At 38.4% G+C, this 22,541-nt stretch overlaps 1 long non-coding RNA gene across 5 annotated transcripts in view; it reads right to left on the bottom strand.

Annotated features, from left to right (window-relative positions):
- Nucleotides 1-22,541, bottom strand: part of LOC102957224 — a 313,391-nt gene that overhangs the window by 55,712 nt on the left and 235,138 nt on the right. For 4 of the 5 annotated variants that reach the window (XR_006215588.1, XR_006215587.1, XR_006215590.1 and 1 more), the window contains one exon: nucleotides 15,395-15,511. This is a non-coding gene — a long non-coding RNA (uncharacterized LOC102957224). Of the gene's footprint in view, nucleotides 1-3,093; nucleotides 3,332-15,394; nucleotides 15,512-22,541 lie in introns of those variants that run through there. The other variant, XR_006215591.1, reaches the window with a different exon arrangement.

Raw genomic sequence — 22,541 nt, 5'->3', positions numbered from 1 at the left:
AGAGCCCGATGTGGGGCTCGAACTCATGAACCGTGAGATCATGACCTGAGCCAAAGTTGGATGCTCAACTGACTGACCCACCCAGGTGCCCCTACATTAATTTTTTTTTAATTTTCTTGCATTGGTAGTAAAACTCTAGTTGAATGGATAAAAATTAAGATTTGTGGATGGGCAAAGCTGGGTTCAAATCTTGCATTCACTGCTTACAAACTGGGTGATGTGAGCAAATTCCCTACCTTCTGTAAACCTCATCTATAAAAGACACCTAGTAATTTTGCTTCTGAGTTTTACTGGGAGGATTAAACGTAAGAATTTCAGTAGTGAAATCATAGTTAGTAATGATTATTGTTGTTTTCTCCCTAGTTAGATTCTAAAATCCTTGGCTGTGTAGGTATGTGGCATTCTTTTTCATATCACCCTCAGAGCTGAGGGAAGAGTTTGCTGATGTAATCCGCTCAGTGGATGTTTGCAGATTAATTGCTTTGGGCCCAACACCATGATGTGTACCGATCCTGTCCTCAGCTCCAGTGGTGTGCTACTTTCTATCTGAAAACCTCTAACTCCAAGAGTTGGCTACAAGTATGGTGTAACAATACAGAGGTGAGGGAAGCAGGAGGGGGTACTTAGAGAAAGTGCTTTTATGTGTTCCTGGGATTACAAAGCAACACTGGGTTGCTTATTAAATAAATGTGTCTGGTTGACAAAATGGCTGTCCCTGACTTTGACAAAAATGATCAATGAAACTCATTTTCTATAGGAAGATGCTTCAATGAAAGGCAAAGTCTAATCCTAATATTGTTTAGCTGACTGAATGCTTTGTGTCTGTAAAGGTCCTGCCAATTAAAGGTGTTTCAGCCAAGTCATCTGCATATTTCTCTAGCAATATGATCTGTCAACCTACACAGCATGATTCCTGAGCCTTAATATTATAGTAAGAGAAGCAAGTTATGGCATAGGGGCTGGCTGACTGGGTATTAGTGATGACAATGCTTTGAAAGACCAAAGGCACATATTACCTGCTTGGAGATTCTGTGCTTTTGTTAGAAAATTCTGAGTTTTAACAACTAGAATTTATAGGGCAGTGTCACTTTGGGGCAGGTATTTGGCAACTGTCAGTTACTAAAAGTCAAATCACTAAAGTGGCAAACAATCCCAGATTTGAGGTGCTTTAGGGTTTGTGATCCTAAGACCTTGGAGGTACTGGTTAATGATTCTCACTGAGTAATCCATTATAAATCTCATCTCGTCATCCTTTGTTTAAATTTGCTTTTTGTTAGAATAGAAATTGGTCTTCCTTTTTTAATGTTTATTTATTTTGAGAGAGAGAGAGAGAAAGTGAGCACTAATGAGGAAGGGGCAGAGCGGGATGGAAAGAGAGAATCTTAAGCAGGCTCCATGCTCAGTGCAAAGCTCAACATGGGTCTAGATCTCACGACCACAAGATCACAACCTGAGCTGAAATCAAGAGACAGATGCTTAATCCACTGAGTCACCAAGGCAACCCAGGAACAGAAACTGGTCTTCTTACTGCACAGACATACAAGATGCACTTATCAAGAAGACTGGTAATCTTTGGAAAATAATTCTAAACTTAACTGGTCCCATAAGTTTTCTTGCTCCTAAGTGGAAATATTCTAATTTTATTGCCATTGTCCACAAAACATTTGAAACTCCTAAGGATATGCAACTGTTATAACTGCAAGGACATGGTCTTTGACTTAGACATCAAAGGGATTTGAAATTGTATTGGCTTCTGCCACATTCTAGCAATGTGGTCTTGCAAAAATCACTGAGTTTCATTGGTAAGTATAGACGAAAGAAAGAATTTCCTTTGAATTCCTTTGAAAGAATTTCCCAGAATGATGTTTGGAAGGTATTATGATTGGAACATACTGGTATTCAATAAATAGTTTTCTTTAGTCTAGAATTGACTTTGGATTAAATATACCAGCCCCATTGGAAAAATCAGTTTAACTGTATTCCAATCATAAACTTATTTTTGATACAAAGCATAATTGCCCTCATGTAGTCCCAACCTTCTTCAACTTGACTAAATATTCTCTGGTGAGGCTTGGTTCACTGGTGACTTTGATCAAATTCACTCCAAAAGATGAGCATTCATAAAAAAATAAAGATATTTGATGTTTTATTTTGTGCCTAGTGCCTAGTACAGCTCCAGGCACATAGTAGGCTCTCAGTAAATGTTTGTTGAGTGATTAGTCCACAGCCAAAACTTCCACTCTGAAAGTTGAAATTTTCAAAGATATCAAAGATCAACCCACTTAAATATGTGTATAGTTCTCCAAGAGAAAAATATGCATTTGTATGGTAAAGGTCTGGTATGAATTTTTTTTTCTGGTAGAAATATTTTTTTAAGTCACTTTAGATTTTAGTCATGCTTTGTCTATAAAACCTTTCCTATAATTCAAGACAGTCTTAATTCCTCCCACTGAAGGAAACCTCCACAACAAAATGAATAAAATGTGAAACTCCAGAAATGCCACCAGAAAAATTAAAAATCTCTAATGGCAAAAGGAAAAAGCTATTACTATTATTCAAGTTTTGATGTAAAAATAGAAATACACATACAACAACTCACCTATATTATTTTTTTGCCTCCCTAATAAAATGTAGGTAAGAGCATTTTTATCTCCATTTTTATAGAAATGGAAACAGGCTCAATGAGGTAAAAATCCCCAGGCAGGTCATACAAAGAGAGTGGTAAGCATAGTACTTTTTATTCTAAATTCCCTGTTATTTACACTTGACAATCATCTTATTTGGTCAAAGACTGGTCCTGCCATTGGAAAGGGAGACCCACAGTGTTTGTTGGGAATAATTTTGCTTTTTGTTGATTTTTCTTAAAGGTAAATGATGACAATTACCTCAGTATTCAAAGCCTATTTAATAGTTAGACACAGTAGGAATCTGGTTTTGTTATGGTTTCCAGAGGCCAGAAAAGCCTTTTTCTCTTTATTTTTCTCAGCTTTTCTTTTCAATAAATTTTAAACCCGAATCCTAGGCCAAGTTCTCTGGAAGCAGGAGAAGGGTGGGAGATTCTTATGCAAGTCAGTAATTGAAGGTGGGCCTATTTGGAGTAGGAAGGAGCAAGATGAGAAGGGAGAACAAGCTAGACAAGGAAGTGGTTCAATTAAAACCTAGCCTAACTCTGATTCCATAGAGAGTTCTGGAGTCACAGAGTTATACCTTCTTGAGTCAAAGGAGGCAAGTTTGCATCCTTGTATCAGTCAATAATTGGATCTGGCCACTCCTGGGATGGGAAGTTATAGTCTTCCAGGAAAAAGGGCTCTTGTCAGCTGAAGGCAGTTATCTGGAGAAAGGGACAGTTGAGAGTCATTAAAATTCAATGCTCAAAGGAGATAGGAACCCTTGCCTGGTAAACGAGAAATAGATAGGACAGCAACAGTGTCCACCACAACGTCTTGAGTAAAATGCGACAAATTCATTTTATTTATTTATTTATTTACTTACTTACTTATTTATTTTTAATGTTTATTTATCTTTAAGAGAGAGAGAGTCAAAGTATGAATGAGGAAGTGGTAGAGAGAGAGGGAGACACAGAATCTGAAGCAGGCTCCAGGCTCTGAGCTGTCAGCACAGAGCCCAATGTGGAGCTCGAACCCAAGAACCATGAGATCATGACCCTAAGCTGAAGTCGGCTGCTTAATTGACTGAGCAACTCAGGCGCCCCAAAATGCAACAATTTTAGACACCCACTCAAAGGCAAACCTTTCTATATAGTACATTCTTAAAGGTATAGTATATTCTATACATTCGTTTTTTTTAATTTTTTTTTTTAACGTTTTATTTATTTTTGAGACAGAGAGAGACAGAGCATGAATGGGGGAGGGGCAGAGAGAGAGGGAGACACAGAATCGGAAGCAGGCTCCAGGCTCTGAGCCATCAGCCCAGAGCCCGATGCGGGGCGCGAACCCACGGACCGCGAGATCGTGACCTGAGCCGAAGTCGGACGCCCAACCGACTGAGCCACCCAGGCACCCCTATATATTCTATATAGTACATTCAGTTCCTACTAATATGTAAAAGATTGAAATTAGGTCCTCAACAGAACTATGGATTCCATTAATTTAGGGTCAAATGACAGAACCAAAACAAAAAAAAATAGGCAGTTAGGGACACCAAAAATGATTTTAATAATTTCATGATCTAGTATATAAAATTTGCATTATTTGAAGAAAGTATGTGGGGGAATTATAACATGTTTTAAACTACAAGGAAGACTATAGATAGCATGCTTGCAAAGTAAGTAACTTAAAATTATTCACACCAGAGTTTTCCCTTTGCCCATATGAATATATTTTACTCTATTAGATAGATATGACATCCAATAAAAGGCCTGTACACAATGTAATCCATTCTTCCTTTGAGTAACACATTGGGGGAATTTCAGGCCTGATGATAACATGTTCTGGGTCCCTGGACCTATTTATGTGTTTTCTTTGGCTTGGAAGGACTTGTTGAAATCTTTTTAGTACAAAGTATTTCTTCCAGTCTTGTCTAGGCCTCCTAGATTGCCCTGGAGAAGATCAGTCTCCTCTGTTGGCCCATGAAGAAATGAGACAGATCTGGGAGTACCCCAGAACTCAAGGCACCATTTCCTCTGGCATTCTCTGTGAAGGCCATTTTCATGGTCTGCAGAGAAAAGGTTAAGAGCATGTGGAGAATTTGGACAAGGACTCTGTGGTTGTTTTGTTCACGGGAGTAAGTCAGGGGAAGGTATTATGTCTCATTCATCCTGACTCCCACACAAGGTGGATACTGAGTGTGATAGACAGCTGTGTGGACACTAAATGCCACCCTTTCCTTATGGACACTCAGCATGACATCATTTCCCAGGTAAGTGAGATCATGCATATTAGTTATCTATTGCTATTTTACAAATTACCCCAAACTTTAGCAGCTTAAATCATCATACAGTTGTTATCTAACACAGTTTCTGAGGGTCAGGAATCCAAGAATGGCTTAGCTGGGTAGTTCTGGCTCACGGTTTCTCAAGAGGTTATAGTCAAGCTGCCAGCTGGGGCTACAAATATCTCAAGGCTGAACTGGTATTAGACCATCTCTTTCCAAGCTCACTCACATGGTGGTAGTAGGTTCTTTGCTGGGTGTTGGCTAGAAGTTTCCCAACATGGAATTCTCCCCATTAGGCTGCTCAAAACATGGCAATTTGTTTTCCACAGAGTGAATTATCGAAGAGAGAGCAAGCTCAAGATGGAAGCAGAAATCCTTTATAATATAATCTTGGAACTCATACCATCATTTCTGCCATAGCAATATGAGAGGGGACCACACAAGGTGTGAATATCAGGGGGCAAGGATCACTGGAGGCTATGTTGGCACTGCAACTTAGTTCTGGCCAACAGAATATGGGTGGAAATGATGTATGCTATTTGCAAATAAGCATGTGGAAAACACCTTCCACAATCTTCCGTGTCTATTTCCTAATTATCCAAGTGAGTAGTTAGGTCTTAAAAATCCAGAGAGGAATAGAACCAAAAGATCATAAGAGCCTGCATCCATGACTGACTGCACAGAGCAAACCCTCTATGACCTAAGGAAGAAAGAAACTATTAGTGTGTAATACCACTGAGATTCTCTTTCCTTCCTTCCTTCCTTCCTTCCTTCCTTCCTTCCTTCCTTCCTTCTTCCTTCCTTGAGGTTTCTTTTACATCAGTTAGCTTCCCCTAATGTGTATATGTGTGTGTATGTGCATTTCAATTCAGAGTTTATATATTTTGATTTTTCACAGCTTTATTAATATGCACTTGTTAGTATATTTGACTTGTGCAATTTTTCCCTCTATGTTGTTAGTATTGGCTGTTCCCGTTAACATGTAAATTTCTGGAGATCAGGAATCCTGTATTCTATTTTGTCTCTATCTCTCTCCAACAACCAATTCATTATCCTGCACCTAGAACAACTATTATCCACAGGTCAACTGCATGCAACCTTATTTCAACGCAAGGGAAAAGATGTCCCATGAAGTCTTAGCCCAAAAAGTCTCATTTCAGGGACTGACCTAAATAAGAGGATATTACAAGTCTTAAAAGCTTAACTTTATAGAAAAGAGTCAAAATTTCAAAATCTATGTTTAGCAAGGCCATCTTATGGAAAACAAATGCATAATTTTATACAATAGATAACCCAAATATCTGTATAGGAAAGAATTGTGCAATGGCACTTTTATATACTCAAGCCAATTAAAACTTTTATTGAGCACCAACTATATTCAGTAAACACATCAAACTTTAGCTTTTACATAGTCATATTGTTTAGTAGAAGTGTTGTATTTAAATATATATTTAATATCATATGTAATTATAATTAATATATATTTAATATTATATATAATTATTTACCATTTATATAATATTTGTATTATAATATAATATTGGAATCTATACACCTACATATCAAGAATTTTATTTTATCAAACTGGTTTACATTGTAATCTTTCACGGCATTAGATTAGCAGAAATGGCACTATCTGCGTCCTCCAACTCCTGGAATAAAGCAGAAGGCTTTTCTCATTTCCTGTACCAAAGAGTTTCAGTTTTTTAGTCTAAGGATATAAATGAAGTGCAGTATCTAGGAAAAATATTCAGGTCTTTTAAAATGAGAGATCCTTCCTTGAAAGGTTACCTTGATTTTAAAGTTTCAAAGTAATTAAGAGCACAAACCTGGCTGGGACACCACTTGTTGTCTGTGACTCCATTTTTTATCACTGTCTGAAAGACAGATGAGGCAGGCCACAGGCATGTGAAATTCCTGACAGATTAACTTTTGGGGAGTCAGACCAAACTAGAAACTGCTGTTCCATTTGCATGGAAGTAAGAGCATATATGGCTTACTTTTAAGTGATATCCACGCATACGGTAAATAGAGAAAATGTAGTAGCCTCATTATTGGGCTCAGACAGACTAAGAATTCAGATCTTTTGGGAGAATTCACTTTTGTTTTTTAGTTGAACACCAAATTCAATTAAAATGAAGTGTGTATTGATTCTACTTTTTATAAAGTCCTATAATTGGAAGTTCTGGATGTAGTACACTTTTAAGTATCAAATCACAAATAACAATTCTATCTGTGAGACATATTATTCGCCCTTGTCAATTAACCAATCGCAGAAATTTTTCTCAACTCTGATTACCCTGAACACAGATAATGAGTTCTCCTTCCAATTTTTATCAATTTCCTCCTTGCTCTATAGAAAATTATTGGTGTCTGTTTTCTTGTTAAGTTACTAGTTGATTTTATTTTTCATTTGATTTTACTTAAAGTGAAACTTTTTGTGATTATAACACAAAATCCTAGAGAAGAAAAGAGAGTCAGGACCACTTAAATGTATACTTTTTTTGGTGAAATCTCAGTGATCCCCTCTCTGAATTACGTATAGTGAATACTATAAAGTAATAGTGAACTTCTCACTCACTGTCCCCTGGCCCCCAGCCCTTATTGTTACACACATACAGAAACCATCTGTGTTGAAATTATTAGAGAATTTAAGTTTGGGGTATAGAATTTAACAAATAATGAGAAAATCAAGTTTGCTTCTATAAAATAAAACAAACCTAAATACACAAAGATACCTCCACACATACTTACATATACACACATATGCAATATACTCCCCATAGAGAGATGTATAATAGGGGATTATTTGCTCCTAGTAGATTTTTACAATAATTTCCTCAATGAATTATGCCTCCCCAAGTCCACAACTATTTTTTTTAATTAAACAAAAATTTTTTTAAGTTTATTTATTTTGAGCGAGACAGAGACAGTGTGAGCTAGGGAGGGGCAGAGAGAGAGGGAGACCAAGAATCCTAAGCAGGCTCTCAGCTGTCAGCGCAGAGCCTGTTGGTCTCTGGGCTCAAACTCATGAAACCACAAGATCATGACCTGAGCCAAAACGAAGGGCCGGATGTTTAACCAACTGAGCCACCCAGGAATCCCTAAAAGTTTTAAAAAATGTTTATTTATTTTTGAGAGAGAGGGAAAGAGAGAGACAGAGCATGATCAGGGGGTGGGTCAGAGAGAGAAGGAGACAGAGAATCTGAAGCTGGTTCCAGGCTCTAAGCTGTCAACACAGAGCCTGATGCAGGGCTGGAACCGTGAGAACCGTGTTAGTCGCTTAACCGACTGAGCCACCCATGCACCACCTCTCCAACCCTTTATAATGTGACTCTGCCACTCCTCTCAACAGGAAGTCTTGAATCTGGTCTGGCCCCAGGACTTGCTTTGACCAACAGAATGAGGTAGAAATGATGCACAATTGCCAAGGGCAGGCATTTGGAAGCTTATGGCTTATGCTTTCACCCTCTTGAAACCACTCTGAGACCACCATGATGGGAACAAGCCCAGGATGAAAGATCACATGAAAAGAGATGCCCAGCCAACTCAACCAATAAATGTCCTTACATCTGTGAGCCCAGGTAAGACAGAAGAATCACTGAGGGAACCCACAGAAGTGTAAGAAGCAACATATCATTGTGTATCTTTCTTTAACTTTTTAATTTGAACTAACTGTAGACTTATACAAAAGTTGCTGAGATAGTATAGAAAGTTTCCACATACCCCTTACTGGGCTTATATTATCACCGCATACAACCATAGTGCAATGGTCAAAACCAGGAAATTAATACCAGTAAGCAAAGAGTTTATCCAAATCCCACCTTTTTTTTTTTTTTTTGCATGACTGCCTTTTGTTCTGTAGCAGGATCCAGTCCAGGATTCCACATTTCATTTAGTTTTTGTCTCCTCAGTCTCCTCTAACTATCACAGTTCTTCAGTCTTTCCTTGTCTTTCATGACTGACACTTTTGAAGAGTACTTGTCAGTTATTTTGCAAAATATTCCTCAGTTTGGGTTTGGCTGAGGTTTTGCATTTTAGGAATGAAGTGATGTCCTTCTCAGTCCATCCTATCGGGGAGTACATAATGTGAAGTTGGCTTATTACTGGTGCTGCTCACCTTGATCAGTAGATTAAAGTGGTTTCTTTCTGATTTCTCCATTAAAAAATTTTTTTTAACATTTACTTATTTCTGAGAAACAGAGAGAGACAGAGCATGAGAGGAGGACGGGCAGACACACACACACACACACACACACACACACACACACACAATCCGAAGCAGGCTCCAGGCTCCAAGCCATCAGCACAGAGCCCAAAGCAGGGCTCAAACCCATAAACCGCGATATCATGACCTGAACCAAAGCTGGATGCTCAACCAACTGAACCACCTTCTGATTTCCCCATTTTAAAGTTGCTATTTTATTAACTTTATAGTAGATAGTAACTTTATAGTAGATAAATATCTTAGAAGAGATAATTTGGAATATGAAAATAATGGTTTTAAGCTTCTAAGTCTTGGAGTGGCTTGTAACAGATAGATAAATAGATATAGAGATAGATAGATAATAGATATATAGATGATAAAGATAGATATATAACTGATACAAGGCATAAGTCAAGCAGGGACTTCAGTTGGGGAGGTGAGACAGTGTGATATGGAAAATGGAAAAAAGGGAAGGGTCTATGTAATTTGAGTATCTATTGCACTTTTGTGATAGATTGGTGGGTAAAGAGATTAGAGTCATTCTGGTACAGCAATATAATATTTGAGAGCTAGAGAAGAGAGAGAGGATTTTTTTTTCTTTTCTAAATAAGGGCTTAAAAATGTAAGTTTTGACTTGACACCTGAGTGTGGAAGAGAAATTTTTAAATTACTTTTGGTAATTTGAGTACAATGTTATACTTTTCGTAATTTGAGTACTTTGGGCATATAGAGTCCCAAGATTTATTAGGGTTTTATAGAATTTTTTTTTCCTTAATGGGTAGTTAAAGGGTGAAGCTGTGGGCAGAACTATACATTCTTTAAACAATGTAATTGTAATTGCTAATAGTCACATCACCCTATGTGTATAAGATGAATGGGAATCTACTTATTGGACAAAGCTCAGTCATCCATGAACAAAAAACAGGAGTATAATTCAGAATGTTATTTCTCAGAGAAAATGTGGCTGGTCTTCCTATTGTTTTGTAATAAGACATATACAAGAAGAGTCTGGCATGACACGGAATCTGAACAGCTCTAACTGCAGCTAATGAGAGAAAAAAATGCACAGGTATCTAGGAAATTGTAAAGCAGAATAACTAACAGTTACTGAGTTCCTTGGCATTGGTGATAAACCAAAAAGCTAAACAGATAAGTTACTTGTATTCATGGAGTTTATATTCTAGTGCAGGAGAGCTTCAACAAACAAATGCATTATTTAACATGCATTTTAGATAATTCTATACAGTTTCAAAGACAAATAAAGCTGGACAGAGGCAAAGAGAGTGATAGGGTAGGGCAGCTGCTATTTTAGAAAAAGCAATCAGGGACAACTTGCCTAGGATGTGATATCTGACTCCACAGATGAGAGAAGGCCATCAAGAGAGGAATAATGGGAGCCAGCCAACAATGAGAGGGACTCAACAGGTAGATGAGACCCAGCAGAAGGAGCCCAAAAGCATACAACATAGTAACACATAGAGAGAGGTGCAAGGCAAGTGATGTGTACTGAAGAAGATTCTCAGTAGATAAACCAGCTGTGGTTCTCAGACAAGGTACTCAGCCTGAGATCTATGCACCACCTGGGCCTGCAGGCAGATTCCAAGGGGTCCATGAATGTGGCTGGGGAAAAACTTAAATTGAATTGGATGCAATTTACTATAGTATGGAAACAGATCAGTAGTTTCTAAACACTTCATGAGAAGCATTTTTTTTCCTTTTTTTTCCCCTTTCAAATGAAATTTCCTGCATAAGTGTTATAATGTTTTTAAAAAATGCTTCATTTCTTTGGCTGAAGTAAGTGTCATGGTCTCTGAGGCTCTCACTCCTGATCTGTCCTTGAAAGCCCAGTTCTTCACAGGGCACAGTTTGACTAGTGCTTCTTTCTTTCCTCTGAAATAAATATTGCCCTGCCCCACAAGCCTGTAAGTGGGAATACCAAGAGATTTTGACCATAGCAGATGGGGTGATGCACATTAAAGAGCTGGGCAGGCCATGCAAACTGGTGTACTCCCTGGTGTGCGTGGAGAGGTAAACAGTGATTCTACCGGTCCCTCCCCAGATTTTCCTCTGATGATGCTCACTTTGGCCAGCTAATTGACAATTACCCAAGCAGGTAGATATTAGCCAAGTCCAGAATATCCCAAAATATCTTGAGCTAAGCCCTTTTTAAAAAGTATATGTGGCTTAGAAACGCAGACATAAAACATTATGTATGTGTTACTGTGGGCAAGAAAAATTTTACTCTACCCCTTAAAATTCTTTTGGCTGCTCTTAAGAATTAAATCGGCATAAGACAGATGAACAGGAGAAAATCAAATTTAATTATGTATGTACAGGAAATCCATGAGAATATGAGGCCCACAGGCAGTCAGACAACTGAGGCTTATATACCACCGAGCTAAGGAGAAGGGGGTGGGTGTCTGAGACTTCAAAGAGAAGAAAGACAATTCATAAGAAGATGAAAAGGATTAAACATCTGGTAAACAAATGTTTTCTGGGCCAAGTAGAAACAATGGGACATGAAGGGGAATTTTAACAAACAGACTTTGGTAAGTTTCTCCCTGTACACCACACCTAGTTCATACTATGCTGTAGTTATCTATGGTGATAGTTCCCTTCCTGGAGCAGGTCCTCCATCTAAATTCTTTTAGGCAGTTAGGGAGCCTTCTGTTTCTTAACAACAATCATCCTAAAATAATCCACATGCCAAAGAGACACATTTTAAGATGGCAAGTTTTGTTTCCCGGCAGTACTACAATAAAAAATACAAACAAACAAACAAACAAAAAACAAATGCAGATACTACTGATCAGTGGCATAGCACAATTTACCCAGCTTAAGAAAATGATTTATTCACCACCCCATAAGACTATACAATTATTCATTGACATGAAAATCATTTCCCAAGCTCTCTCTACCATGTGTATTCGGGAAGAAGTGACAGAGGAAAAAGTAAGAGGACATGTGGGGCAGCTTTTACTACTCCATGACTGTGGTTTGCTTATTTAATTCACAATGATCTCAAATGATTTTTGTAGAATGGCTGTCACTAGGATTTAGATCTTTGACAATAAATCCCATCGCTAAGTATTTCCTCAGATTTTGTTCAAAGCATTTTGTTGTCAAATTGAGGTCTTTAAGGAGCTATCATCTATTTAAAAATATATTAGAACAGTCATAAGTTCCCTTCTTCTTTAAGTTTCTCAAGTGAAGAGTTATTGCAATTGTGTTTCTGGAAGGTGCATACAAAAATCACAAATCACAGTGCATTCATGAGCCTGTCATGAGCCTACCAGTATTAATGTAAAAAGGAGATGGAATTTCACCAAAACAAGACAGAACTTTCTGATAGATCTGTCTAAGGAGAAAATAAAAGAAAAGTAATTTTAATAAGTTTCCTGTTACTGGAGACGGTTTAAGCATAATTTTTTAAATGCAAGAGCTATATCAGACTCTACAGTGTAAGCCATATTAAATGCTCCCCAAAGGATGGCATTCACTTTCCTCTCCAGGTTCTTTTACAAACTATTACTGCCCTAAAAGATCATTAGAAAAACCTGTTGATTATTGGACATAGTGAATGACAGTGGAATACTACCCTCACAGGTCTTAATAGGATCTAAGTAAGGAGAAATAAAGTGAAGATACGTATGGCACTTTAGGGCTAGTGGGTCAATTTTAAGGTGGGTTTTGGAAGGTGGAGAGCTGATTGAGACAGGGCAGAATTTATGGCACAGCTTTGAATTGCTGAGCAAAGTTTGTGGGTGCCTTGAAGAGAGAGTTGATAAGCATGCTATTAGTCATGACGTTTAGGTAACTTATTGCAGTCATATTTATTTCCTGGAAGAAGTATATTCTGGAGCAAATAGTTAAGCTACTTTGCTTGTTTTAGTACTGTTTAACATACATAGAGAAAAATATCCCAGTCCCAATATTGTTTAACACAGAGACTGGAAATTATGGTGATTTCAGTTCTCATTTCCAACCCTGCAATTCTGTTTCTTTTCTTTGGTATGGCAACATTTTCAAGAAAGTGGTAATAATGATCAATCACACTTTTGACTTTCAAAATCCTCTGTGGGTTACGCATCAACAATTTGCATACAAAACCAAGTTTTCTCCCTAACATTGTATTTGATTTTATCACTGTATAGTTATTAAAGACTTGTTCATTTAATATTCACATTTTGTGAGCACATTTTATGTCAGTTTAACTGGTAAAAAATGGCCCAAAGTAAATTTGTGCCCAAGATGAATAAAGGAAAATACACCCACTGTGAAGTCTTTCGTACTTACTTAACAAATGCCTTTCTAAGAGTTAAGTGATGTTTTGAAGGGCGGGGAGGTGTGCATGTGACAACACACAGGTGTTTAATATGAGACTGACTAGATAATTGAGAATCATGGAGGTGACATCTAGCTGTTTAGGGTTATGTTGACTCTCTTTATACTCTGCTTAAAATCCCTATTTTGATTTCTAGTTTCATCTCTAATATGTAAAGAGCTTGGATCCGTCCTGTCCTCATAGTAAGAAAAAGGTGAATAAACTAAAGCAAAGGCTTTTCTTGGAACCATCAAGAATTCAGGTCATTCATAAGGCACACTGCCACACAAAAATCTGGAGAGAGAGACAAATCCAGAAAACCTCAGCCAAGATCTACTTACCTGGAGCAGAAGCTGTGGGAGCCATAAACTGGTGGAAACACTCAAGTGGGGATTTGGAAGAATTGCTGGAAGCTGAGTGTACATGAAAAGCTTCTGGGGATGCAAGCTTGGGGTAGACCCTATACTTCGGTGTGTTTTACCTCTGGAACCCCAGAAAGTTCTCAGGGTAAAGATTCAAGAAAGATCACCTCGAGTAGGGTTATTTTTGTGAAATATGCCCAGACCATTCTCCATAAGAAGGAAAGACACTGCAGGAAAAAGATGGCCAGAGCTTCATCCCAGCTAGGTGAGGAATATTCCTCCCACTCCAGCCCCTGTGAGCCTTCCTGTCCCACCTAAAGGGAAAAAGAAAAGCTAAGAAACACCTATGAAGGTCACAGTCCAGGGACACAGGAAGATTGAATTCGCTGAAAGACTGAGATTTAATCATAAGCTTATAGGACACTCCCACTCTGCCATACCTTACCAGAACAGCAACAACACTGCAGTGTAATAACACTGGGTTTCAGCAGAAAGAGCTGCAAGATGCAAACTCTGAGGAGGAGTACTTATGAAAGCCAAAGTCAACAGGGAATATCAAAACAATATAGCTACAGCAAATGTTAAACACAGTAGAACTCCTAGCCAGATTAATATAAAACCTCAAACTAAAGGCCTATTTACTTCAAGTCCCATTACCTGATGTATAATGCTTTTAACAAAAACTTACAAGGCATTTTAAATGCTGTATATACAAGGCATGTTAAATGTGTGTGTGTGTATACACACACACACACACACACACACACACATATATATACACATACATATATATATTTATATATATACACACATACATATATATACACACACACATATACATATATATGTATATATATCTTATGCTATATATAAATGCTTTGTTATACATCTATAATAATATATAAGATATAAGATTATATATAAGAATATATTATATATATTATATTCTATTACATATCCCATTATATTACATATATATTATATCTTATGTATAAATTCATATATATTTTACAAGGTCAGAGAATAAGGAAATACTCCAACAAATGAACAAAAAAAATCCCCACAATGTTGGGGTATGTTAGAGGGACGAAGTAGTCAACTGAAAAACTCCCAGTGGCCAAGTCTGAGACAATTTAAGCAACAAAATAAGTAAATTAGATTATAACCCACTGTATTAAATCTACGAGTCCATAGTGATATAAATAAATGGTTGGCTAAATAAATAAATGGAGGATAAAAAGCAAATCTCCCTGTAGAAGAATTAAAAATAATTTAATGTAGATACTTGTCCCCTCAAGGAGGTAGAGATTAATTTTCTAGTCCTTATGCATGGGCTGCACATAGTAACTGTCTTCTAAAATGTATAGTATAGAAAAAAAGAGAGAAGAGTAACTTACTGTGGAAAAAACCTACAAATACTGTCTTGGCCTGGTGATCAAGGTTGACACCAATAGCAGTATCATGTTAAATGCACGTACTTTTGATATGATGTGATGACAATGGCACTTTACCCCTGTGGTCTTGTTCCAGAATATCCATCATCCCAGTAAGATCATGAGAAAAACATCAGACAAATCCCAATTGAGGTAATTCCACAAAATAACTTACCAGAACTCCTCAACACCGTCAAGGTCTTCAAAAATCGAGGAAGGTCTGAGAAACTGTCACCACCAAGAGGAGCCTCAGGAGACATGACAACCAAATATAAATTGGTATCTCAGGATCCTAGAACACACACACACACAAAGGATATTAGGTTAAAAAAAAAAGAAACTAAGTTTCAGGGCACCTGAGTGGCTCAGTTGGTTAAGCATCCAACTTTGACTCAGGTTATGATCTCGCGGCTCATAAGTTAGAGCCCTGCATCAGGCTCTGGGCTGACAACTCAGAGCCTGGAGCCTGCTTCGGATTCTGTATCTCCCTCTCTCTCTGCCCCTCCCCGCTCACACTCTGTCTCTGTCTCTCTCTCTCAAAAATAAACATTAAAAACATTAAAAAAAAGAAACTAAACATGAATAAATATTTGGATTTTAGTAATAATGTATCAGTATTGGCTTATTATTTGTAACAAATATATCATACTAATATAAGGTGTTAATGAGGAAAACTGGGTGTAGAGGATATGGAAACTCTGCATTTTTGTCCCAAATTTTTTCTGTAAATCTATCTGTTCTACGATACAATGTTTATTTTTTTTAAATCCCAACCTTCAAGAAAAATTTTTTTGGAGAATACAGACTGAGTCATTTGGACAGACTTAACATAATAGTTACATAAAAGATGGCTATTATGTCAAGGAAGACTGAGCAAATTTCCATGATGCCAAACAATTCTTATGGTTCTCCTAAAGACTAGTGACCATCTGGGTGAGGCGTAAGGATGATACCAACATCTGGATACTTATATCTACACACCTGTCTTTCACCTGTAGAAAGATATGGTCACTAGGTCACAGAGAAAATCCTCACAATTTTTTAATACTGAGCCTTTAGTCAAGAGATGGGAGTGAACTTCACATAACCTTGAAACAACACTGCCTGGCTCATTGAGAGTGGCTGTCTGTAAATGCTGACATTTTCCTTTGAAAGTCCATTGTCTTGCTTCAGGCAATAGACTACCAAAAAAAAAAAAAAAAAAAAGGGACAGAAAAGGCAGCTTGAGATTTATGATCTTATTGTGATTATGAAATTACAAAAAGGAGCCAGCCTTGTCCATGCTGGCCGCAGACAAGTGTAGCTATAACTAAAATTTACAGGATGCATAAAAAGAATCACATCGGCAGAGTGCTGTAAATCCTGGCTGCCCAGTCACCCTAGCAAATTCCTAATGGATCATCATGCCCTCAAGTTTAAATGGTTGTTCTTAAGAAGTAAAGGTAAGTGACAGGTTAAATACATAAGCAAACAGTGAAATCATTTCATTTCCTGAGTTTGGAATGGGTGGGATGGGAGGAATAACCCACACAGTGAAACAAAGCATATGTCTGCAGGAAACTTTCATTCACGTTCCTACTAGATGCTACACTTTGAACAAGGCTCTGGGGATACTAATACACAAAAACACATTCTCAGCATCAAAGAGGCCACTCCTACACATGGAGAAAATCTGCTAACCTGTGGCAACACAGTGAAATAACTCCTGTGGAAGAAGTAAGCCTAGTACTGACTGAACCAAAGAGGTGTTATATGATGTCTTAAGAAGTCTGGATTTTATGCTGAGGGGATGGAAACTTACTGAAGAATTATAAATGCTATTATTTGTTTAATTGTAGAAATATTATGATGGTTGCCATGAGGAAGCAAGTTATGAGGCTGCTGTGATTGTTCAAGAAAGAGACACATCAACTGGGGCAAATGGTCAGAGGGATAGAAAGGAGGGATCCATGCAACACTGGCATGTGTGGGAGAGAAGAATCGGAAACCATCCCTAGTTGTGTGGTTTAGGCAACAGGACGAATATTGGTGCATTCAGTAAGACAGGAAATAAGGAAGGAATCCTAGGTTGAATTCTCTGGATATAGGCTCTGGGATGGAGTATTTCATGCAGAAGCTGTATGGAAGTCCTCTAGGGAGGTACCTATGGGACAGTGGGCCCAAGAGTGCTAGATAGAGTCTAACCCATGCTGTGGTTATAACTGAGGCCTCAACTGATCCTATGAGAGCTCTGAAGCTAGAATAAGCCCTTCTGAGTTTTTTCCAAATTGAGACAAGGGGACTAGGCCTCCATATCCGTATGGATCACTGGTCACAGGCTGCTCCCTCAGAAGTGTGTACCTTTGAGAAAATGAGTTTCCTACAGCCTAAGACAATTTCCAGGAAGGGATACAGCCAGAGATATCTCCAATAGCAGAAGGATAGGTATATTGATTCTAATGAGGGACTCTGAAGGAGTACCACAGTATCCCCCACAAGGCTATTTTTTGGAAGGGGGTGGAAGTAAGAGTTCAAAAAATCATTAATTTTTGAGAATAAAATACTCCCAGACTCCAAATTCAAGAGAGGACAAAACTGATTGTGGGGTTTTTTTTTGGTTGTTTTCTTTTACTACAGCAACAAGTAACCACCTGAACTAGTTTTAAGTTGGTCCCCATTAATATCAATATCCAGACTAGCCCATCAGCAACAGCTTCACTAGAGCAACCACACTTCCATATCTTGAGGTGGGTTCACCTGTGATATACCAAGATATAGACATCCAGTGGGCAATTGGACAGTTGCACAAATGTGCAGGAGCTGGGAACGGAGATCTGAATTGGAAATGAGTTGCTGTAGTTATCAGTTTATGGAAAGTAGCTGGTGCCATGAAGGCAGAGACATCACCTGGGAGCATGTGGAAGATGAGGAAAAGAACCAGGTCTAGCTAGGAAACCTCCATCAGTTGCCATATTTATAAAACTTTAATGTGCCTATGAATCCTCTGGGGGAGTCTTTTAAAAATGCAGATTGTCGGGGCTCCTGGGTGGCTCAGTTGGTTAAGTGTCCAACTCTCAGTTTTGGCTCAGGTCATGATCTCATGGTTTCATGAGTTTGATCCTTGCACTGTCAGTGCAGAGCCTGCTTGGGATTCTCTCTCTTTCTCCCTCCCTCTCTGCCCATCTCCTGGTTCATGCTATCTCACTATCTCAAAATAAGTAAATAAACTTAAAACAATGTAGATTCTGTGATTCAGTAGATGTGGTGTAGGCCCCTGAGATTCTACATTGACATTAGACTTCCAGGTGTAACAGATGTTACTGGTCACTGGATCACACCATGACTAACAAAGAGTTAAATAATGGGAAGAAGAAGAAGAAGAAGAAGAGACAAAGACCAGAAGATGAAGCAAGATCCACAGAATTCAGAGGACAGCAATTGAAGTTCAAGAAAACAGTGTCATTTGGCATGTGTACATGTGCTTAAATACAGGCATGGCTTGAGTGATCATGGAAGGGCTCCAATTGCTTAGAAGGTCCTGCTTAAACCACATACTTATTACCTTCTCAGAGTAATATAAAAAATGAGATCTTCTGACGTGGATTCATCTACTATATTAGCTAGCAGAGGTTAGGTTACTAAGAAACGGAACACTGAGTGGAAGATAAAGTAGAAGGGGGAATAACTTATGCTGATTTTGAGAAAAAGGATGAGGCAGAGGAATGGTACCAGTGATAGATCAGCACTGGATAGGCAGCTGCAGAGGACACAAGGAAGGGACATCAGGGACAAGGAAAAGAATTTTCTAAGTGCAGACAAGAAAAAAGAAGATAGACATTGCCTGTTCAACACTATGGCTGAAAGACTGTACCAAACCCAAGAAGCACAAGAAAGAAATGCACTTTCTAAGGAATGAGTGGATAAAGGAATGAGCAAACATTTCAAACACACACATAGTTTCATAGATAATTTTGTAGGAGTGGGTGCCTTAGTTTGGGTTTCCCCCAAAGCAGAGTGGAGGCAGGTAGTTTATTTGTGAAGTGATGCCATAGATTGAGCACAGTAAAACAGGAAAGCAGGTAAAGCCAATACAAGTGCACATAATCAAGGTCACAGTTGTTGGCCACAGGGGCTCACTTCTGTCAGCACTTCTGAGAAGCTTTCAAAATGCCTCTCAGAGTGTCCATCAGTCTGTCCACCACCTTGAATTGGTAGAGCATTTTTCTCTGCAGGTATTAACCCTCTACACTTCTGGCCTGTTCTTCCTGCAGATTCAGAGGAAGCCCTGAGCAAAAAGGCATAAAGACCTGCACATCCAATGCTGGCAATCGGACTCTGCCATGAACTTGACCTCATGTGGAAATGCCCACCTGCAGCTGTGGCTGAAATCAGACTTGGGATGAGGGATGTGATGCCATATACCAAAGGCATCAACCACAAGGCAATAAAATTAGTGGATCTGTAGATACTTTCCGAGGCAGTGTACTTTGTAGCTCCCAAGTCTAGGATGCTAATACAAAACAGTGGTTAACTGGGGGTTGCTAGTAGTTGTCTAGCAGTCTAGAAGCTACAATCAGCCTGTTATCTCCATGCACAGAGATACTCTGTAAATACTTCCCTGGCAACTCTGTTCTTCCCCATTAATTGGCCAAGCTAAACCTTTGTAACCAGTTGTACAAGAGGTAAACTTCAGCTTGGTCCCTGCCAAAATCATCACAAATCCTGAATTAGTCGGATGTGAATTAATGAGCTTTTAGCGGAGCTTGGTTTTTGTCAGACATATTGATCCTGGAGTGAAACAGCCCATTAAAGGCTATAATTAAGATGCAGTTTCTGTTTGAAGATGAAGTGCCTGGGCAGGGACAAATTGCAAGATGCTTGTTCCTGTGAGGCTGACAGGTGATCAGGGGATGAATGTGTAGTTGGAGTTTCTCTTGTTTTCCTCCTGACAGGAAATCACAGCCAAGTTTCAAATGAAACAAATCAAGTTTACACAATTAGTTAGACCCTAAAAGCTAGAGGAGCTCCAGATCCACAAATTACTGGTAGAAATAGTTTTCCTACTAAGCACAAGGAAGCTCTTTTGTATTAAATAAACCCTTCTCTCTGCTTGCTGGCTTGCCTGCTATAATAACAGGGGACTTTTTTTCTTTCCTAATTAGACCTCCTCTCGCTAGAGAATTGCATTTGTTGGAAAGACTCACTTGAATATATGTTTGGAGTGTTAGCAAAAACCCCACAAGAAGAAGCAGTAATAGAGGCCAGGTGTAGACTCTGGCTGGGCAAGTGGCATGGTGAGAAGAGCTACTGGCTATGCCAGAGGGGACTTTAAGATCCAGGGGCTGGGGGTGGGGTGGCCGTGGTACCTGGATGGCTCAGTCAGTTAAGCGTTGCACTTTGGCTTAAGTAATGATCTCACTGTTCCTGAGTTCGAGCCCCGCTCTCACGGTTCTTGACTTTGAGCCCCAAGTAGGGCTCTGTGTTGGGCTCTCTGCTGTCAGCACAGAGTTGGTTTCTGACCCTCTGTCTCCCCTCTGTCTCTGCCCCTCCCCCACTCGTGCAGGCATGTATTCTCTCTCTCCCTCTCAAAAATAAATAAACATAAATAAAGATCCCCTGGGGAGCAGAGGTCTGGAACAAATGCTGGTGGGTGTGTAGAAGAAAACAAGAACCCTTCTGCATTTTCCTTTTGGAAGATTCAGGAAATTTTCTACTCCTCTCTAATATATTTAGCCTGGCTGGAATTTTTTTTTCTTTTTTGAGGAAAGTGAGGAGGTGCCAAGGACTTGTGAGTTGGGTACAAGGTGAAGACAGACTGCAAACAGAGATCACAGGACAATTTCTTGGCACCCAAACTCAGGGCAAATGAGATCCTTTGAGGACAAGTGGCAAAAGGAAACATACTAACTCTCTTCTGCACAGGACAGAAGGAGTAAGGAGAAAGAAGGGCAGGGATAAGGAGCGAGGTGTTGTACAAAGTACTATACATTTCTGGTTTCATCCAACTGTAAACTGGAACACTGGTTATCACACTCAACAATAGTTAGAGAGCAAATATAATAGTGCAGCGCTGAAGGAACAATAAAATACAACAGAATGTTCAAGTTCACATAATATCCTAAAATAAATAGACATAAGTAAATGAAGAAAATTGGCTTTTGCCTTGAATCAAAAACACAAGGACGGGGAAAACACAGATCAGCTTAATCCAATCCCAACTGGTGTCTATAAAATCAACTTTAAGAAAGAAGCATGTGATTTTTACATAGTTCTGTTCACAAAGGTATAATAAGATTTGTACTCACTTGGAAGAAAACCAACTAGCATAATTGTTACCTCTCAAGAAGACCTGAGCTGATTCAAACAAATTTACCAAGGATACCCAACCGGTCCCTGTAATATGATGATTTTGTGACACTCAGAGGTAGATGATCAAGCAATATGTACACATGGAAGTATGCCAGATAACTGAAACTACTCAGAGGGAGAAACAGATCAACCTGAGGAGGTGGAGAGGGGGTTAGGGGGCTCCTTTGATGAGATGTTTTTGAGTCAAATTGGGATTGCATTAATCTTAACAGCTTGCTACTGTAAGAAATACATTCAACAATATCAATGGAGAAAGGAATTTGGGTAATGGTTTGTTTTGGTAATGGCTTGTTCAACCTCCTTTCTGTGCCTTCTACTTATCATTAATTTTATGGCAGTTTTACAAGCATTTTGGCAATAATAAGATTGACATTAGTTTTTGCTATAAAGAGAAAAACTAAATTATGCAGTTCTCATTCTTATCCCTTCTTTGACTTTAGAGATAAAAATTTTCATTTTGTTCTGATCCATTAGTTTGCATTTGATTTGAAAAATAAGCACAAGTTTCTTTAATTTATCTGAAAATGACATGAAAATATAGATGGCTTCAGAACATATTTTCAAAAGTTACATTTTTGGAGATGGAAGCTTCACTAGTCCAATAAAGGTTTGATTTTTGATATTAACAATCTTATTTCCCATTTGCCCTGTTCAATTTTAGCTACATATGTGAAGTTACCAGTACATATAGAATCATATTCTGTATTCACACTGAAGACCTAGTTACTATTTATGGCATGATTTTATCTGGAGATAATCTCATGTTTTTAGTAGCATTTTTATTTTTAATGAAGTATTTCTAAATCATTCATCCATTTTCATCAATTGGGATATAACAGTATATGCCAGTAAGAATAAAAGACAATTTAACAAACAAACAAAACACAAGCAACTGATTTTATTGTTTGACTATTGAAAACACCATTGCCAAGACCAACCACTTCAATAAATATAATATTAGTCAAGATGAACTG

This window comes from Panthera tigris, chromosome A3 (genome assembly GCF_018350195.1).
Source record: "Panthera tigris isolate Pti1 chromosome A3, P.tigris_Pti1_mat1.1, whole genome shotgun sequence".
NCBI lineage: Eukaryota > Metazoa > Chordata > Mammalia > Carnivora > Felidae > Panthera > Panthera tigris.
The sequence above is the reverse complement of the archived record's forward strand: the minus strand, read 5'-3'. Positions and strand labels throughout refer to the sequence as shown.